The 6923-nt window shown below is 40.0% G+C and overlaps 1 protein-coding gene across 1 annotated transcript in view; it reads right to left on the bottom strand.

The window, feature by feature from the left end:
• The window catches only part of SPATA31H1 (SPATA31 subfamily H member 1), a 37330-nt gene extending 36026 nt beyond the window's left edge, over positions 1-1304 (bottom strand). The window contains 1 exon segment of the mRNA XM_040496356.1: positions 1025-1304. The gene's annotated coding sequence lies outside the window, so the exon portion shown is untranslated.
• Between the last annotated feature and the right edge of the window lie 5619 nt (positions 1305-6923).

Genomic DNA, 6923 nt, shown 5'->3' with positions numbered 1-6923 from the left:
TATGCACGTTAACAGTTTGAGAAGCACTGCTCTAAAGCACGGATCTAAGCACATTTTTACCCGGCTCTAAGATCTTCGGCATCTTTCAACTGCATACAGAATTAATATTTAATTCAGTGTTCAGCTTGGCATTCAAAGTCCTCCACAATGTCATCTCTATCAATTTTCCAAACTTTTCTCTCACTGTGCTCCCTATACTTCTACACTCCCATCCATTTAAGTTCAAGCACATCTCTTCAAACACATCCAACACTCTTCAGCTTCCCATGCTTTTCCCCCATCTATTCCTTCCATCTGGAAGGTCTTCACTACTCTCCTTCATCCACACTATCCACCTCAAAGCCCTACCCTTCCTCTGAAGCACAACTCAAACCTGAGCTATCCCAGAGGCATTTTATAGATCACCCTGCTTCAAAAGACTCTCTTTACCTCCCACCTCTTCAGCAATATTTATACTTCTATTAATTCATCATTTCCTCTTTCCTTGTGTTATGTACATATCTGACTGACTGTCTCCCCCACTTCACCTCGAGCTCCTAGAAGGTGGGGATGGTGTTTTATTCTTCCTCAATGTCTAGTACACCGCCATATATAAATGGCGTTCAAGGTTTGTTGAAATAAACTGAAGCAGGGGGTGCACCTGGGTAGCTCAGTTGATTAAGCATCCGACTCTTGATCTTGGCTCAGGTCATGATCTCACAGTTAGTGAGATGGGAGTCCCAAACTGGGCTCTGCAGTGACATCGCAGAGCTTGCTTGGGATTCCCTCTCACCCTCTCTCTTCCCGTCCCCCACTCATGCATGCGTGTTCACTCTCTCAAAATAAATAAATATCTAAAAGAAAAAGAAATAAACTGAAGGGAACAGGATTGAGCATGACTTATAGGAAGGCATCCATAGGCCCTATCTCAACTCCCCTCTTCCCCCCACCTAATTCCTCCCATGGTCCAAGACGTAGGGGTTTCCACGGCTTCAGGGGCAGGGACAGGGAGCAGTGAATTTCAAGGGACTGTTGCATTACATACCTCTGAGTCTGCCTTGACTGCCACATGCTCTGTGCTCTGTTTCCAAGAAAACAGCCCCCAAAGCCCCCAAACAAGGAAGCCAAATAATAGTGGAAGGCTGACATATGATGGCAGTGGGATGGCCAGCCCCCAAATCGGCGCCATTACTCAACCCCATGCCCCTCTCAGCCAAACAGTGTTCTCCCTCAAGGTTGTGACTATATATGACATCACAATGGACATTCCAAGGTAAACCTGACAGGGCCCAGCCAATGTGCACACTGCCCAAGTGTCTCTTCTGAGCCATGCCCATCTGCTGCTCCTTTTTGCAGCTGCTCACAGGCTCTGTCCTGACAGCCAATGCTCAGGGAAGACCTCCTTTACAATTCCACTAAGATTGGGCTGGACAACTTGGCATAAAGAGTATGGAAGCAAAATTTTAAAGAAGGCCTTCCATGTGGCCTGTCTTGCCCTATAAGCATCTTCTCTGGAACTAGTCATTCCCTAGAGTCCAGGTATGGTGTCATATGTTCCCAGTTACAAATTAGAATAGAGGGTCAAGTACATTTAAGAAATCTAGGATATCTTCAGTAGATACTCTCAGAAAATCTGATATATATGGTTTCCCAACTCCAAGGTTTGACACATTTCTTAGTTGCTATAGCATTGAAACAGAGAAGAGATGTCACATAGGGAAATTAAATCACCTTAGAGGATTGCTGTATTCCAGAATCCATGGTCTCATTTTCCAAGTCTAGAACATATATTATGTCATTACACCCAGAGTTAACTGGATTCTCTATGGTTAAGTCACTGTAAACAAAATTTATAAGGCATTAACTTGTGCTATAATCAAGAGAAATAAAACTGGCCAGGACATTTTTTTTTCTTATAGGAAAGGTAATCTGGAAAATCAACTCAATTAAATAACTACTGAATAAAAGGCACTGTTTTAGAAAAAGACAATCATGCGGGGCACCTGGGTGGCTCAGTCAGTTAAGCGTCTGACTTCAGCTCAAGTCATGATCTCACAGTCTGTGAGTTCAAGCCCCACGTCAGGCTCTGTGCTGACAACTCAGAGCCTAGAGCCTGTTTCGGATTCTGTGTCTCCCTTCCTCTCTGCCCCTCCCCCGCTCATGCTCTGTCTCTCTCTCTCTCTCTGTCTCAAAAATAAATAAAAACATTAAAAAAAATGTTTTTTAAAAGACAATCATGGTCTCTCAGTCTCTCACCTTATAGATTTTCAGTCTACTGGGGCAGCCAAAGTAATATTCTCAAAAAGTCCATCAATAAGGAAGTGGTTAAATACACATGCTATGTCCATATTATGAAATACTTTGCAGTCACTATAAAAATCATAATTATAAAGAATTATACTTGTCATGCTGAGCACATACTATATGGCAGGTGCTAGTATATGCCAGCCTAGAGTTCTAAGGTTAGGGATGGAGATACTGTTTTGGTTCTTTTTTCCTTATTTCCTTTCTTTCTTTAAAAAATTTTTTTTTAATTTATTTATTTTTGAGAGACAGAGACAGAGACAGAGTGTGAGCGGGGGAGGGGCGGAGAGAGAGGGAGACACAATCCGAAATAGGCTCCAGGCTCTGAGCTGTTAGCACAGAGCCCAACATGGGGCTCGAACTCACGAACTGTGAGATCATGACCTGAGATGAAGTCAGACCCTTAACGACTGAGCCACCCAGGAGCCCCTGATTTGGTTCTTAAAACACGTTTGTACGGTTTTACAAGCACCTTTTTCTATATGTACATAAAAGTTAGTTCTTCGTGTCTTGAAGATTTACTCACCATTATGTTTGAGTCATCTGCTATTTTCAACAACTGAGATTCATTTTTATCATTTCATTGGATTGTATAACCACTGCATAACTTATTTATCCATTACAATATTGATAGACATTTGGCTTGTTTTCCAAGTTTGGCTTTTATAAACAATGCTGTTAAAAACATCCTTGTCCATGTATCTTGGTGCACCTTTGTTCCTATTTCTCTACGGCAGTGGTTCTCAAGCTTTAACATGCATCAGAATCATGTGAAGGGCTTGTTAAAACACAGATTGCTGTCTCTATCCCTAGAGTTGTTGAGTCAGTTTGGAATAGAACTCTGGAATTTGGCATTTCTAATTAGTTTCCAGATGTTGCTGATGCTGCTGGACCAACGACTACATTTTAAGGTTCTCTGCTCTAGGGCATTTACCAAGGAGTGGAGTAGCTAGGTTATGGAGCATGTGTAACTTAAACTTTAGTAGATAGTGCTAAACTGCTTTTCCCCCCGAGTGGTTACGTCAACATTTCCCCCAGTGGTGAATGGCAGGTTTTCCTGTTCCATTTGCATGCCAGCATGTGGTATTTTCAGGCTGTTTAATTTTAGCCAATCTGGTATATGTGGAAATGGTATTTCATTGCTTAACTTAAAGTCCTCTGATTACTAAACTACTAACTTGTGAACACATTTTCATAAGTTAATTGGGCATTTTGTTTTTAGACACAATGCTGCATTCCAGTTTCTAATATTTTGTTGGGGATTTTTGTTACCTCTTTTCATGAGCGAGACCATCCTGTAATTTTTCTCTCTTGTTTTTTGTCAGGCTTTCGGTATCAAGGTCATGCTAGACTCATGAGTTGAGGAATGTTCCCTCTTTTTTTTTTTATTGTTATGAAAAAGTTTGCATAAAATTGGAACTATCTGATTCTTCAACATTTGGTACAACTTGTCACCAAAGCCATAAAAGCCTGGAGTTTTCTTTGAGTGAAGGTTTTTGGCTAAATATTCTATTTATTTGAAGGTTATAATACTATTGAGAATTTGTAAATTTTTTTGAGTCTTCTATGGTGAGTTATATTTTCTAGTAATTTTTCCATTTAATCTACATTTTCAAATTATCAATATAAAATTACTCAAATGCAGTACTGTCTCCTTGTTTTTATATTAGTTATTTGTCTTTCGTCTTTCCTTTTTTCCCTATCCTTGATCTATCTTGCTAGACATTTGTCCATTTTAATTATTTCAAAGAGCCAACTTTCTGTATGTTTACTTTCTATTTCAATAATTTCTCCCTTTGCCTTAATTATTTCCTTACTTCTACTTTCTCCCTTGTCCCAGTTTTATTGAGATATAATTGACAATTCTACCTTCTTTGGATTTACTTTGCCTTTTTTTCTAACTTCCTGAGATAAATGCACTTTTAACCCTTTTTCCCTAATATATGCATTTGAAAGTATAAATTTCCTCTTAAGTACTACTTTAGTTTCATCCTGCAAGTTATGTAGAATTTTTAACAATTTTTTAATGTTTATTTATTTTTGAGAGACAGAGAGAGACAGAGCACAAGCAGGGGAGAGACAGAGAGAGAGGGAGATACAGAATCCAAAGCAGGCTCCAGACTCTGGGGCTGTCAACACAGAGCCTGACGCAGGGCTCAAACCCACAAACTGTGAGATAATAACCTGAGCCGAAGTTGGACACTTAACCGACTGAGCCACCCAGCGGCCCCTGATATGTAGCATTTTTATCATTCTATTCCAACTATTTTCTAATTTCCAGGATGATTTTTTTCTTTGATTCATGGGTTATTTGGTAGTTCATTTTAAGTTTCTAGACATATGGGGAATTTTCTTTTTTTTTTCTTTTCAAATTTTTATTTAAATTCTAGTCAGTTAACATACAGTGCAATATTGGCTTCAGAAGTAGAATTCAGTGATTCATCACTTACATAAAACACCCAGAACTCATCACAACAAGTGCCCTCCTTAATACCCATCAACCATCTAATCTAGCCCATCTCCCACCCCCTTCCCTCCATCGACCCTGTTTGTTCTCTGTCTTTAAAGGTCTCTTATGGTTTGTTTCCCTTTCTCTTTTTTTTCCCTTCTCCCATATGTTCATCTGTTTTGTTTCTAAAATTCTGCATATTAGTGAAATCATGTAGTATTTGTCTTTCTCTGACTTATTTCACCTCGCATAATACACTGTAGCTCCATCCACGTCATTGCAAATGGCGAGATTTCATTCTTTTTGATGGCTGAGTAATATTCCATTGTGTTGTGCATGTGCGTGCGTGTGTGTGTGTGTGTATGTGTGTGTGTTTTCTTTATCCATTCATCAGTCAATAGACATTCAGTCTCTCTCCATAGTTTGGCTATTGCTGATAGTGCTATTATAAACATTGGGGTGCATGTACCCTTTCAAATCTGTATTTTGTATCCTTTGAATAAATACCTAGTAGTGCAATTGCTAGATCATAGGGTAGTTCTAGTTTTAACTTTTTGACAAACCTCCATACTGTTCTCCAGAGTGGCTGCACCAGTTGGCATTCCACCAAGAGTGCAAGAGGGTTCCCCTTTCTCTGCATCCTCATCAACATCTGTTGTTTCCTGGGTTGTTAATTTTAGCCATTCTGACAGGTGTGAGGTGATATCTCATCGTGGTTTTGATTTGTATTTCCCTGATGATGAGTGATATTGAGCATCTTTTTTTTAAGTTTATTTATTTATTATTTTGAGGCTGGGGGGCACAGAGAGAGAATCTCTCACTGTCAGCACAGAGCCTGACTCAGGGCTCGATCCCATGAACCATGAGATCATGATCTGAGCCGAAATCAAGAGTTGGACACTTAACCAACTGAGACACCTACGTGCCCCTTGACCATCTCTTCATGTGTCTGTTAGCCATCTGAATGTCTTCTTTGGAAAAGTGTCTATTCATGTCTTCTGCCCATTTCTTCACTGGATTATTTTGGGGGAGGGGTGTTGAGTTTGATAAGTTCTTTACAGATTTTGGATATTAACCCTTTATCAGAGACATGGGGATTTTCTAGTTATTTAACAAAGTTGCACTGTGGCCCAAACTGTTCACAAAATCCTAGTATTCCTAGTTTCTGGTCAGTTAAAAAAATTCTTGGGGCACTGACAGCGCAGAGTCTGCTTGGGATTCTCTCCCTCTTTCTCTGTCCCTTTTACACTCACATGCTCTCTGTCTCTCTCAAAAGAAATAAACTTTTAAAAATATTTTAAAGCTTATTTGTGGAGATGCCTGGGTAGTTCAGTTGGTTGAATGTCCAACTCTTGATTTCAGCTCAGATCATGATCCCAGGGTTATGGGATCAAGCTCCACATTGGGCGCCTCAAGATTCTTACTCTTGAGAGTAAGAGCCTACTCAAGATTCTTACTCTCTCTCTCCCTCTGCCCCTCTCCCCTGCTTGAGCTGTCTCTCGAAAACAAAAACAAAAAAAAACAAACAAAAAAAAACAAATAGGGGTGGCTCAGTTGGTTAAGCCTATGACTCTGGTTTTCGACTCAGGTCATGATCTCACAGTTCATAGGATTGGGCCCCATGTCGGGCTTGGCATTGACAGTGGAACCTGCTTGGGATTCTCTCTCTCTCCCTCTGTCTCTGCCCCTCCACTGCTCATACACACTCTCTTTTTCTCTCTCAAAAATAAATAAGTAAATAAACAAACTTAAAAAAAATAAATCCTATTTTAAAAAATTCTTCGGGCACCTGGGTGGCTCAGTTGGTTAAACATCCAACCTTGGCTCAGTTCATGATCTCATGGTTCATAGGTTCGAGCCCTGCGTCAGGCTCTGCACTGACAGCTCGGAGCCTGAACTCTCTTCAGATTCTGTGTCTCCCTCTTTCTCTGCCTTCTCTTGCTCACGCTCTGTCTCTGTCTCTGTCTCTGTCTCTCTCTCTCAAAAATTAAGTAAATATTTTTTAAAATGCTTATAAAAAATAAAAAATAAATTTAAAAAATTCTTCATGTGCTTAAACATAAGATATATTCTGCAGGTGTTAAAAATAGTCTTTTCAGAGTTTTCCCTTCTACCTGTGTCGGGTCGGGGGAGGGGTTGGGCAGAAGTGTCTCTATGACAGATCAATTCTGCACATTATTTATTTACTTAT

Source organism: Herpailurus yagouaroundi, unplaced genomic scaffold (assembly GCF_014898765.1).
Source record: "Herpailurus yagouaroundi ecotype Mexico unplaced genomic scaffold, PumYag 188, whole genome shotgun sequence".
NCBI lineage: Eukaryota > Metazoa > Chordata > Mammalia > Carnivora > Felidae > Herpailurus > Herpailurus yagouaroundi.
Note: the sequence above shows the minus strand (reverse complement) of the source record. Positions and strands in the feature narration are given on the sequence as shown.